The following is a 14,090-nucleotide window of genomic DNA, read 5'->3' as shown; positions in this document are numbered from 1 at the left end:
GATTGGTGGGGAAGAAAACAGTCCTAGAAGTATCCCCTACGTCGTCATCTCTTAGGCCCTTAGCCCTTTGATTCTTCCTCTTTTCTTTCCTTGTACGACATCCCTTCTATTTTGCCACATGATGAGGTTTTGCCATATGTTAATGAATAGTATTTTCACTATTTTGCACGCTAGGATTTGATTTATATTTTATTTGAAGGATGTCCATTTAGTGGTTTTGTTTGCTGGCACTGCATATTATAATTCATATCCCATCTATTTTGCCTCTTTATGAGGTTTTGCCATATGCTAATGAATAGTATTTTCTCTATTTTGCACGCTAGGATTTGATTTAACGCTAGGATGCCCATTTAGTGGTTTAGTTGGCTGGCACTACATTTTATAATTCATATATGGACTCTTTAAGTAATGGCAATCCTCTCCATGTGGGATGATAAGCTCAAAAATAGTTTCGCTGCCTCTGAAATGTCATGGAAGGAGCAAGGTCAAAATTTCTCTTTTTCAAGAAATCAAAGCAAAAAGGGAAGTGGGTTTCAAATGACCACCAAACACCACAGCCGCCTAAAGCCGATCCAGGGGAAATGCACCCAATCCTATGATGTAGCCCATCTGTTAAACCCTATAACATTCAAAACGATTGCACCTGTGAGATCAATCAAAAATCAGTAACAATTTATCCTCAATCTATCATCAAGACGCACATGTTGAAAACAATTGGAAAATAAAAACATAAAAAGACAAACACAAACCACAAGATGAGGGATTTGCTAGCGTCCATCGCAAAAAAGCAATTCGCAGATGCTCTGTCGCATGTCAGACTCGCCACTGTTCAGCAGATTTTGTCATCATTCACATGGTGGCTGGTCTGACATGTGACAAACCATCTGTGAAATGCCTTTTGTGATGGACGCTAGAAAATCCCATGAAATGAATGTTGAGATTTTACTTGGTTTGGCAAAGATGCTTACGTTCATGGGCAAGAACACGATCTTTCACTATGAGAAATAATATTACAGGGTTAATAACATGACTAACCTGTCAACCCCTGATGTAAGATTTTTATGGACTTGCATAGCAGATATTTTGGCTTTTGAAAAAACCGGATTGAAGAGAATGTCTCATTGAGAGTCGTCGCCGACTCAACACACGGTGTTGCAGGCTGAGGTCTGCCCTCATTGATCAATCAAAGTTTCTAATTCGTTGAAATTATAAGTTTCTAATTTGTTCAAAAAGAATTTCTAATTTTTGTCAAAGAGTTAGAAACCGTAAGTAGTTGAGATTTAGTAGGAATTGACTTTGGTTAGAATTGGAATTGTAATTGGAGTTACTATTTTGGGTGTGGTTATTTAAAATAGGAGATTGTTTGTGGTTTAGAGTTATTATAAGACTATTTATTTATTTATAAAAAAAGGAGGAGAAACATGTGTTTCCTTTTGTGGTTGGGTAGTAGACTTTGAGTCCTAGTTTTGAGTCTTTTGGTTTTGTTTATAAATAGATGAGAAGGACCAAAATCGTGAATAGGAACATAAGAGAAAATACGAAGTATATAGAGAAAAGAAGTGTCCACGGTTGTGGTGCCTTGAAATAATAATATTCAAAGAGAAAAATCTCTATTACCTTGTGTGTGATTTGTGTCTGAGGTTTTTGCTTCATTGCTTTGATTCGTGTGCAACAAGTGGTATCAAAGCTATCGGTCAGATACTGGTTTACATAGCCGATTGAAGGTTGATTAAGCCTCCAGGGACGAGATCCGACATGTCTACGCTCAGGGATCAAACGTCAAAATTGTGGATCCGGGATCCGACTTCAAGTTTACCACTTTTCCGAAGCTCAATCGAGAAAATGAATTTCACCAAATTGGTCAACATGATTGAGAAGCTGAAAAACCCAAATTATCAATATTGGAAATCTTGCATAGAATCGTATCTCCAAGGACAAGATTTATGGGAGAGTGAATAGATCGGAATCCACTTCTCCTAACAAAGGTGCCGAAACCACAAAGATTTTGAGGAAGTGGAAGATCAAAGCTAGTAAAGCCATGTTTATGTTGAAGGCTACCATTAAGAGAGATTTTCTCGATTATATTGAGGAGGTCAAGACTCCGATGAAAGCATGGGATGTCTTTGCCACTTAGTTTATCAAAAATAAATGACGCAAGATTACAGATGCTCGAAAATGAGATAGGATCCACATCTCAAGGGGATATGATGATTCCTAAATATTTCATGAAGGTGAAGAAGATTTGTCATGAAATATCATCCAAGATCTCGGAGACACGGATGCAGAGGATTATAATCCAAGGATTGAAACTCGAGTAAGGATGGCCAACTTAACCAACGTTACTTGAATTGGAAAGTTTCTTAGAAAATCAAGAGAGTTTAGCCAAGCAGATGGCTGGATCTACGATAAAGGATGATGGATAGGTTCTCTTCGTTGGTCGAGGAAGGAAGTTTCAGAATTCCAAAAATCAGAAATAAAAGCTGAAGGCCAGATTGGATCAAAGGGAAGACAGTTCTGATCTAAGGGAGCCTAAAGCGATCGTGGTTCTAAGAAACAAACTCGAAACATGAGACAAAGATGGATGTGTTACAATTACGGTAAACCATGCCATTTTGCTAGAGATTGTCGTGTAACAAAGAAGACGAACGAGGAAGATAACTCTACAACATCTGAAGATTATCAAAAAGGTTGATAGCGATGAGGAGTGAAGTTCTTTTCTCTCAACGGTAGAAGAGCAAGCCGATGTGTGTGAGGTTGCTCTTACGGCGAACACAAACAAAGATGACTGGATGGAATATTCAAGAGTTTGGGTAGTTGATTCGAGATGTTCAAATCACATACCGGTCATGAGCAGAAGTTTGTGACAAAGATCAAATACAAAGGCAGTCAAATGGTGGCAACGACGAATAATGTGAAATTGCCTATTACCCACATAGGTCATGTTTCCCTATCTAGTGGAGATCACGATTTATTGAAGGATGTGTATCATGTTCCAGACATGAAGAGGAACTTAATGTCTATATCACAGTTTACAAGAGTAGGAAATTATGTTCTCTTTGGCCCTGGTGATGTGAAGATCTACAAGGAGTTACAAATTTTGGTTACTCGTCTTATGGAAGGAAAAGGAGTAGACTCGATCTACGTGATGTCAGCTTAGGAAGCATACATACAAAAAGCCCAAAATAATGAAACAATTGATCTATGGCAAGCGAGATTGGCACATATTGGGTACTCAGAGCTCAAGGTGATGATGAAAAAGTAACTGGAGAAAGGACTTCCTAATCTAGAGGTTTGACATGACACAGTGTGTGCCAAGTGTCAATATGGAAAAGCGCATCAACTTTCCTGTACCGATTCAACATTTCAAGTGAAGAAAATGCTCGAGCTAGTTCACATTGACGTATTTGGGAAAGTGAGAATACCATCCATTAGGGATATGAATTATTTGCTGACATTCATTTATGATTTCTCGCATTTTTGTGTGGGTTTATTTTCTAAAAGAAAAACTAGAAGATCTGGAAAAGTTCATAGAGTTCCAAGAATAGGTGGAGAGTGATCTTGGTTGCAAGATTAAATGTGTAAGAACTGATAACATCGGCGAGTACACATCGAATGAATTCACAACTTACTTAAGCACGGAATTCGTAGGCAGCTCATTTGTCCTAATACACTTCAACAGAATGGGGTGACCGAGAGATAAAATTGGCACTTGGCAGAAGTTTCTAGTAGTATGATGCTGTAGACACCCCATTTTGACCGTACCCTAATCCCTCCATGTTTGAGTAAAACCCCACCAAATCAATCAGCTAGGGTCCCAAACTTCACCCTAAGCTAGTTTAGGGTCCTAGCTAGGTCCCTGCAAAATTTCGTCGACATTCGAGCGCGTTTGCCTAGCGAACGGGCCGAGGTAAGGACCGTAGTGTAAACCAGAAAGGGGGGTGAATTTATCCGGTTAGGGGGCGAATTTATCCTCGAACGGACGTGCATTGGCTGAATAGGACGCTATCTGTCCGCGCGCTTCATCAAAATTTCCGCAATCGCGCGCCCATCATTTTGGAGTGCCAATATCAGCAGCTCGTATTTACCTATATGAAAAAAAAAGAGCAAAAAAAGAAAAAAAGATCGCAGAGAGGGAGAAGGGGGTTTTGGTAGCTTTCTTCTCCGATCGATCTATGTTTTCCGGCAAGCCTTTGGCCCCCAAGCTTCGGACGGTCTCTAATCTTCTCGGAGTGTTTGTTTTTCCTTTATTAACCATTGGATCTCCTCATTTTCATGTTCGTCACAATATTCCAAACCCTATTTTCAAGTCTCTGTAACCCTAGCTTGACCTCAAAGCCTTTGGATCTATACAATAGAGACCTAAATCGGTTGTTGTAGAATTTTGTGAACTTTAAATCTACCATGATTTACTTTTTTTAGCCCTAGATCGAGAAGAGATCTCGTGTATTTGATCTCAAATTTCAGCAAATTTGAAAGAGAAGAAGAGGAATTGCAAGAGAAAAACAGAGGAGGAAGAGAGAAATCTAGGTTTTTCTAAATTAGAGAGAGAGAGGAAAAAAGAAATGCCAAGTTGAAACCCTAACCCCTCTGCAATTTTTCTTCTCCGGCAAGTCTCGCCGGTGCTCCGGCCAAGATCCGATCATCTTCTTCGGCGAGGAGCAATTTTCCGGCCATTTCTTATATAGACCAAGATCCGAGGTCTTCAAATCAGAAGGAGAAAAAAATCAGAGCATAAGAGAGAGGGAGAGAAAGGAATTTCAGGATCTATTCCTCCGGTCATCTTCTTTGATCGAATTGCCGGAGCTCCGATCGTTTTCTTATGGATATGTTTGTTTTCTTTTCTTTATTTCCTTAGATTCTCTCTTCTTTTATCATTCTTCACAATAATCCGTTTAGATTCTTCTTTTATTCTTTAGATCCACCCCTAATGCCATTAATTCCGGCAAGGCTTACCGGAATCCGGCAATTCTGAGTCGGATTTTTGTTCTTGTTCTTGTTTGTCTTGGTCATTTTTCTTCTATTCCTAATTCAAGTTTTATAAAGTGTTAGATTTGTCTTTAAATCCTAATTTTTTCCCTTACAAATCCTAGTTCAAGATCCAAAGATCATTTCTCAGATTTCTGCCCTAATTCTATAGATCCATCCATTAAACCCTAGATCTGAGATTTTGTTCTCATCCTCTACCCTTAGCACTTATTTTCTTAACCCATGCTTTAACTCTAAATCTCAAACTCCTAAATCGTATCATCTTCTCCGGTTAGATCTGCAACAATTCTGGACGGATCCTAGCTGATTTCTGTTCTTCAATTTCTTTCATTTGATTATGTTAGCACCAGTGTAAATCTCTTGGATTTGTCATTTTCTCTTTCTGAACCCTAACTTTTAGCCTTGAAAAAGATCTAGAGTCGATCCTTCTAAGCTTTGATCGTTACAAGTTTCGATCTGTCTTTTAGAATCTCGGATCCAAGGGTTACGTGCTTCGATCTAGACTATTTTTGCATTTCTCTTCATATTTGATAGCAAGAAGCAAGATCGGAGTTAGAGTTCTGAGAAAAAGTGAAGATCTAAAGGTATTCTGAAATTATCAGAAGGAAGGTTTCTCCGGAGATACAATCTTCGCAGACAATCTCTAATTCAATCTCTGTTTCAAACATCGCAAATCTCAGTACAGGTAAGTTAATTTGGATTTTACTTTTAATATTTCTATCATCTCATTATATTATCATATGCAAAAATTTAGATCTAATACCTTGCCTCATAACAGTTTTAATGAATCTTGTCCTTGATGATGGGATGCTTTAATTATGATTTGTGTTATGGGAGAATTAAATAAATTAAAAAGGGTCTTGTGATGGTGATGAAGAATGCTTATTCATATGAGGATTGCTGTTGGGTGTGGTGTCATAATTGACATTCATCAGTATGAGGAGCAGAATTTTAAGGAAAATGATCATAATAGTTGATGTGGATTGGGTAGAATATGTGCACTGAATAAAGGTGGTGATGCCTATGCCAGCTCTTTTCTCTTGTATGGTTTGTGACCTACTAGAAATATTTACAATCTTAATGATTGACTTGCAAAAGTTATTTGTGTCTGTAAATTTTAAATTAACTTGTGATCCACTTGTTTAGTGTGAGAATTCTGCATAGTTCTACCTGTTTGGATTATGTCAGTATTACTGTGAATTACATAAATTTAACTGGATTAATATTGGAAGGCAATGGTTGCACTTACCCCATATATCTTCCCAGTGCTCGTTATCTTCATAGCTAGTTATAAACCAGTCCTTGGACTTCCATCATCACTGGTTGTCCTGTTTTTGTGAAAGGATGCTAAATTTTCTGCAGCCATTATTTCACTCCCTTTGAGTTTATTTTGTCACAGCATATCTGGTCATCAGCCCTGTCATGACACTTGCATTGTTCACACCTTGTGGAATAAATTTGCCATTAGAAATTTCATTATATCCTGTACTAGAGTTTTTTTTTATGCCTTCACTAGTAGGAAGTTGAATTGTATAAACACAATGTTCATTTTCTTGAGGTTGTATCTGCTATAATTGTGATTTTACATGTTCATATTAATGGCCTAGACATTTTTCTTTAAGAGGCGAAAGCAGAGATTTTCATTTCCATTTTGCAGATATTTTAATCACTCTATTCATTTGGTATTTGTATTGTACCTGGTTGGGGATATAGATTTTAATTTTGGAACCAGGCAGTTGTAGAGAAGTCCTTTACCTAATGATATTTTTTTTAAGATATTGATCTACCGTTTGAATAAGAGGCTCTAGCTGCTGTTTTACAGTTGCTGTCCTATGGTTTTCTATACTCTACTACTATGATTTATGCCCTTCATTGTTATGATTTTGTTGGGGATAAGAGCACATAATTGCTGTCTAAATATTGCATAATGGCTGTCTCATAGGCTGTGTTCTGTAATTGTGGTTTTGGGTTGGATTAAAGTGCAAAATTGATGTCACATAGTAGCCCTCATTTTGTGGGAACATTAGTAATGCCAAACATTAGATCCTTTCATTGCAAGGGCGATGAAGGCGTTAGCCCAAGCCCATCTTTAAGGGACTTGCTCGGTTCAAGTAGCACTCCCCTCTTATTTTAGACTTACCCAATGTTTAGAAACCTTTAGAATTTGTCCTTTCATTGTAAGGGCAATGAAAGAGACATCTTGAGTCCATCCTTTAGGGAGACAAGCTATGTCTCAACAGAGAGTCATACTCTTTAAGAGACAGGCTTTGTCTCATTAGTAAGTCGCACGTAGGAGGCTTGCTTAGCCTCATCATTAGAAACTCCCTTCTTAGTTGAAGACCAACTTGGTCTGGTAGTTGTCCTAATCCTTTCATCATTGCAGGGGCAATGAAAAGGATACTTGGGGCCTCTCTCTTTTTGAAGACTTGCTTAGTCTCATTTACACCCCTCCTTGTCTCCCCTCTTTTTTTTTTTTAGAGTTACTCAGTGTTTAGAAACCCTTATAATTTGTCCTCTCATTGCAAGGGCAATGAAGGAGTTATCCAGAGCTTACCCTTTTAGAGAGACATGCTTTGTCTCGTAGGAAAGCTTACCTTCAGGGAGACAGGCTATGTCTCATGCAGAGAATGTTCTATCCTTTCGTGACAAGTTTTGTCTCATTAGTGAGTCCATCCCTAGGAGACATGCCATGTCTCATTAACACCTCTCTTAGAGTCATTTGTTTGAGAGTCAGTCCTATCATCATAGGGGTTAGGATTCTATCCAACCTCTCATCAAATCATGTGTTTTTCTATCCACTCCTGCAAGGTATAGGATGCTGTCCAACCCTTGCAGAATTGTTATTCTGTTCATTCCCCCGCAAAGCATAGGATGCTGTCCAACCTTTGCAGGATATCATACCAGGAGTCTGTCATACTCTTATGATGATAGGAATTTGTCCTCTTGAGTAAAAAACACTTGAAAATTTAAAAACATCTAAAAACCAAAAATCTCAAAAATCAAGTCTTTAGGAGTAGTTAGGAAATTCTCTTCCGAATTACATTTGCTTGATCCTCTTCCACGAGGTACGTAGTGCAGCTTGGGATCCATATCCCAAGTCCAGCCAAACCTTTCAAAATAAACATTTTAAACCTTCAAAAAATATAAAATTCTTCAAAACCTTTTCGAAAAGATCTTCCCCTAGAGTTAGGAGTCTGTCCTAGCTGTTTAGGGTGTTTTAGAGTTAGGAGGCTGTCCTGATTTGTATTGATATGGTGTGTCCTGTCGTGTGAGTGTCCCTAGAGTTAGGAGGCCTCGAGTCGATCGGTTGGACATTTAGTCGAGCCGATAGCTAGACTAGGAAGCATATAGTCAGCCCATGATTTTTTTTAGGATGCACACCCTAGTTACACATAGGATGTAGGGCCCACCTGCATTAGCTTAAGGCTAATCAACTTGCATTAGTTATGGCATATAGAGAGTCATAAAAATTATAATTCACTTGAATTTAAGCAATCGTACAAAAAAATTTAAAAATCAGTCGAGTCTAGTGGACCGAGTCTAGGATAGCAGTTCTAGATGGTTAGGTATTGTAGTTTAGAATAGGTCATCGAACTACGTTGACTCCGATTCTTCCCGAGGCCGGGATACGTAGAGCAGCTGGGATGGACGGCCATCTTGGTCCGAGTCAAGTCCTGCATTAGAGTTTTAGGATTCATCTTGTCTAGTCATTTATAGAGTTGATTTGTGTTGTATGTTTTGCTGTATTTTCTTACTTTCATGTACAGATCCTATACCTTTAGCTGTAGCATGCATGTGTTTGCACACCGGAACTCAGACACCAATTAGGTATGACACTCATAACTTAGATATTCTGAGGTGACACTTATTTTATTTATTTTGTGTGCGCTTATTATTCATCTCTGAGACATGCATGATTAGGTAGACGTCTTCTCAGAGATATATGTTCCCATTTCATATGACTTTCGCCCAAAACTCTTCAAAATCAATAAGTAAATGGCATAAGAGACCAGGTGTTTGCACTTGGGCGGATGAGGTGCTCTTTAGACCTTCCAAATTCATAACCAGGCACGAACCTCCTTTTTATATCTCTGGTTATCCGTTGCAACAGAGCATAGTATGGGATCCAGGGCCCATTTGCCTATTTCTTTGGATGGCGACTCTTCTTTGTCTAAGGTACGCCTCGTATCTGGGCTAGTCCTCAAATCGAGAGGTATCTCACCTTATATCGCCACTCATGCTGTGAGATGCATTCTTCTTTCGAGAGTTCCTTGGTAGAGCTCTCCATTCACGTGGATGATCCTGAGACTGTTCGTGTGGGGCTCGTCCCCCGCCTCTCTCGGATCGAGGTCCACAGGCTGGCGACTCTGCTGGGGATTGCTTTCGAGATATTGCCTAACTCTGTTAAAATGCCATTTGTTACTAATTTTGAAGAATTTTGGGCTAAAATCATTATAAATGGGAATTCAATCGCTTAGAATCCAGGGGCACCAAATAGGTGTTTAAAACAAGAGAATCACACTGCACAACATACACCATTTTATTTTCATTTTTCTTTTATTGATTTTATTATTATGGGCTTCACGGGATAGATACAGTGCGTGCCAGATGGGATGTCATTACCCTGCTGGTGCTGTTGTATCTATTTCCAAGCTATGCGCCCGAGCTGCAGCCGTAGACATTGGGTGTGCTGGTGTTCTACAGCAGCCGATGAGCAATGAACATACTCTATATAATGCTGGGTGTGCTGGCGTTATACATCAAGGGTATGGTCATAAGCATAGTACCGTGCAGAAATGCCTGGGCCCTACTTTTATTTCATATATTATGTATATATATATTAGTTGCTCCCTTTAGAACCAAAATTAGGGAACCCTTGCTAGGACAATATATATATGTACTCATATAGAACGAACATGTGCGACCAGCATATGTGAGCCTAGGATAGAAGTCAGCCTACCCATGAAGTGTAGAAGGGTAAGTCACACCGTGATTACCCGTGCTCGAGTTGCAGCCCTACCTTTTAGTGTATTAATTTATTTCTCCATGCATATGAAGGGGGCGTCCATTGAAAAGGAGGGTCGACCGTATCATTTACAAATTGATGTCAAAGAGAACATAGTAAGGTTACTGATATCAGTGCAACCATATCCAGATAATGGCACTAACTCTCTTTGTCTTTCCTCTTAATTAGCCTGTGAGGCTCTATTGAAAATTTGTGAAAATCTTTGACAAATGATTATAAATAAAAAGATAAGATGTGTCGATGTGGTTATCAAAACATGGTGATACTGATATCATTTTCCTTTTCAGAAACCTCCAATTTATTTTGACAATAACACTCCTCTAGAAAGGAAGAGTTAGATATTAGAAATGAGGAAGAAATAGAAAGAGGGCTTTTGAGAGTATAGCATTTTACATCACAGTAAATATCAAAGGACTAGATTAACATTAGTTAGAAGGGAAATTTAACACTATTGGTATACAACTTGTACAGGGAATCTTTCTGGTTGATTCACCGAGCTAAATTACTCTATCTCAGCACGTTCAAGAATCCAAGGCAAGTGATGATTGAAATTTGCAATTCTAGTTATAACTATGATAGTGGTTGAGGATTTTATTTCTTATGATTGTTTTCACTTCTCTTTTCTATTGCTTGTACGTATGCATATCTTAGTTGGACCATTGAATTCAATGACTATCCCTGTAAGCAAAATTATTGTTGTAGGACTCTTTATTTTAGGCCATAATATATCTACACGATGTGTTGTATTGGTCTCGCACTAAAAAGTGCAACAAGGTCATAGGACTATGTGTGGCCATTTACCGACGAGTACTTGTAGATTCACATCGTGCATATGATTATGAGGAGTTAGTGAAACCATAAGATTTATTTAGATGATACAATTACCATTTTACTTTTGGATCCCCTAAGTAGCCCTTGCTTTGTTGAGACATATATTTTATTGAATTCATCTTCATGTTGCCATCTATAATTTGGAATCATCGTTTTGTTCTTGTTATTCTTTCTATTGTATCTTCTTCAATAAGTGAAAATTATGTGAAATTTTATCTGTCAATTGCAGTCATCTGTGTTGTACTTTTGTTACATTTTCCGGTCAAATGACCTTGCTACTAACTTAGTTTACTCTGTCAGATTTCATAGGTGATGACCTGGTAGAGGAGCATGTTAGCGCCTTCGTAGAAAAACAACTCTAGGCAGCAATTGGGATGGGAGAGCATTCGTAGTGTTTGGAACATGACAACATAGTCATATCTCTTCTAGCTAGTTTTATTTGCTTTAGTACTTGGATATCTTCCGTCGTCTTTAGTAATCATGGATTGGTTTTATTTAGTTCAATTTTAATTCTGATGTAATAGACAAATGGTTTTTAGAATAAGAGTGCTTCTCCTTTAGTTTCTTTAATCAAACTATGTTTTAAAACAAAATTTGTGATTTTTTAGCTTTTCCTTATTCTTTTGCCAGTAGCGACCTTGGTTATAGAAACCGGGTCATTACAGTTGTTGTATCAGAGTCACCAGATTTAGTTAGTGAGGAACCTGGTGTGTGTAAGTCTTGGGTAAGTCCTAGGAAGGGGTAGATGATCAGGACCTAATCAAAAGTCATACACCTCGCTTACACACTTGAAATACCCATAAAGGAAAAACACACATCAACCTAAATCATTAGATTATAAGTAGATAAAATAGACCAACCCACTAATAAGACATTGTGTGTATAAAGTAAATGAATAATTCTTTGGACTTTTTCTAATATATCTAACGGCATGTTTGCTCATTTCGTAGATGCAGCATTATTATCAAAGGAGAGGAAATAGGGGCAATGCCCAAGGTCAAGGTCAAGGCTAGGATCCTGGTCAGGGCCAGGGCCCCTTGCAAATGATTGCGCAGCTTCTTGCAGCTCAACAGCAGACCCAAGCTGCAAATCAAGCTGCACTAACTCAGGCACAAGCTGAAAACCAAGCAGCTAATCAAGCGGCGCTTCAGAACATTGCAACGGCTCTAGCAGCTCGTCAGGAGCTGAGGGCTACAACAGACCCTTCCCAATTGCATAGGCAGTTCAGAGATTATAATCCGCCGGAGTTTACTAGGGTAGGAGACCCTATGGCAGCAAATCACTGGGTTGTAGAGGTGGAGTGTATATTCGATGTTATGAAATGTAATAATGCGCAAAAGATTCGTTTGGCCACATTTTTGTTAAAGGATCAGGCCGGTGTAAGGTGGAGGACAGTTGAGCAGAACTATCCCGGGGCTAGAAATGAGACATGGGCACAGTTCAAAATGAGATTCAATAATTAGTATTTTTCAACCCATGTTAAGAGGTATCTGGCATTGCAGTTCGCATCTTTGAGGCAGGGAACCATGACAGTGGCTCAGTATGGAGCCAAATTTAGAGAGCTATCGAGGTATGCACCTGCCTACGCAGCTACAGAGGAAGATAAAGTGGGGAAGTTTTTTTATGGCGAGAGTTGTCATCCTTGAGCCCCAAACATTAGCAGAGGCCTGTGGAAAGGCCGAGATGGCGGAGCGTAGTGAAAAGGTTGTCCAGGCTGCTTGAGTGTAGTCATCAGGGAGCAGGAACCAGGCACCGCCTCCCAAGAGGCCAAGGACAGATGACGGTTTCTCGGCAAGAGTTCCATGTGTGACATGTGGAAAGTTCCATTCAGGCAAGTGTTGGAAGACTATGAATGTCTGCCACAATTGTGGGGACCCAAGCCATAAAATTTTGGAGTGCCCCAAGGCTTTATCCAGGGCCATGAGAGCTCCTCCGAGGCAGCAGCGTCATAACTTTCCGCCAGCGGCAAATCAAGGAAATCGGAATTTCAACAACCAGCAGCAGCCACAACAATAGAGACCCCAGCACAGCAGCAGCAGTAGAATCAATGGAGAGGAAACCATAACCGTCTGCAAAACCAAGAGAAAAATGCCCCTTAGGCGCCAATCAACCGAGTGTATGCACTCAATCAGCCGGACAAAGAAACTTCTGATGCCGTGGTAGAAGTTCAGCTTTTTGTTAATAAGTCATCTGCTCATATTCTTATTGATTTTGGCTCTACCCTATCTTTTATTTCACCTACTTTTGTGCGGGAGTTGGATTTGACTCCTGTACCTTTATTACATCCATTGAGAGTTGTCACACTAGTAAGAGATACTGTGGTTACTGAATATGTCTGCAAGGGTTGTGTTATCAAGATACGTGATAGAGAGCTTTTTAGAGACTTAGTGTTACTAGACATGAATGATTTTAGAGTCATACTTAGCATGGATTTGTTAGCTTCCTATCATGCCAATGTAGATTGTTTTCATAAAGTGGTGACAGTACAAAAACATGTCGATACTCCCACATTAAGTCTCACACTGCCAGTCATACGTATACAAAACCATTCATTTGTTTTGTATACCTATAGGGCATGCTTAATAGGCTGATCCAAACTACCCATTAAGTCTCACACTGATCAGCCTATGGGGCATGCTTCATAGGCCGATCCAAACCATTCATTTGTTGGGCCACACCGTAAATAGGATGCACCCTGCAATTCATCTCCATAGGATGACCCCTCTACAAATCAGAATCTCAAACGTGGGAGTATCGACATGTTTTTTGTACTGTGTCACCACTTTATGAAAAGAGTCTACATTGGCATGATAGGAAGCTAACCAATCCATGCCAAGTATGACTTTAAAATCATTCATGTCTAATAACACTAGGTCTCTCAAAAGCTCTCTATCACCTATCTTGATAACACAACCCTTGCAGACATATTCAGTAACCACAGTATCTCCTAGTGGTGTGACAACTCTCAATGGATGTAATAAAGGTACAGGAGTCAAATCCAACTCCCGCACAAAAGTAGGTGAAATAAAAGATAGGGTAGAGCCAGAATAAAAAAGAATATGAGCATATGAATTATTAACAAAAAGCTGACCTTCTACCACGGCATCAGAAGCTTCCACGTTCTGTTGATTGAGCGCATGTACTCGGTTGATTGGCGCCTGAGGGGCATTTTTCTTTTGGTTTTGCAGACGGTTCTGGTTTCCTCTCCATTGATTCTGCTGCTGCTGCGCTGGGGGTCTCTACTGTT

At 39.3% G+C, this 14,090-nt stretch overlaps 1 pseudogene across 1 annotated transcript in view; it reads right to left on the bottom strand.

Moving 5' to 3' along the window:
• Positions 1 to 325: 325 nt before the first annotated feature.
• The window catches only part of LOC143871549 (uncharacterized), a 181,201-nt pseudogene continuing 167,436 nt past the window's right edge, over positions 326 to 14,090 (bottom strand). Inside the window, exon 23 of the transcript XR_013246318.1 lies at positions 326 to 643. The product of XR_013246318.1 is annotated as an uncharacterized LOC143871549 (transcript). The remainder of the gene's footprint in view (positions 644 to 14,090) is intronic.

This window comes from Tasmannia lanceolata, unplaced genomic scaffold (assembly GCF_043159265.1).
Source record: "Tasmannia lanceolata isolate RefF3 unplaced genomic scaffold, GAP_Taslan_0.1 ptg000002l, whole genome shotgun sequence".
Classification (NCBI taxonomy): domain Eukaryota; kingdom Viridiplantae; phylum Streptophyta; class Magnoliopsida; order Canellales; family Winteraceae; genus Tasmannia; species Tasmannia lanceolata.
This window is presented reverse-complemented; position numbering and strand designations above follow the sequence as displayed.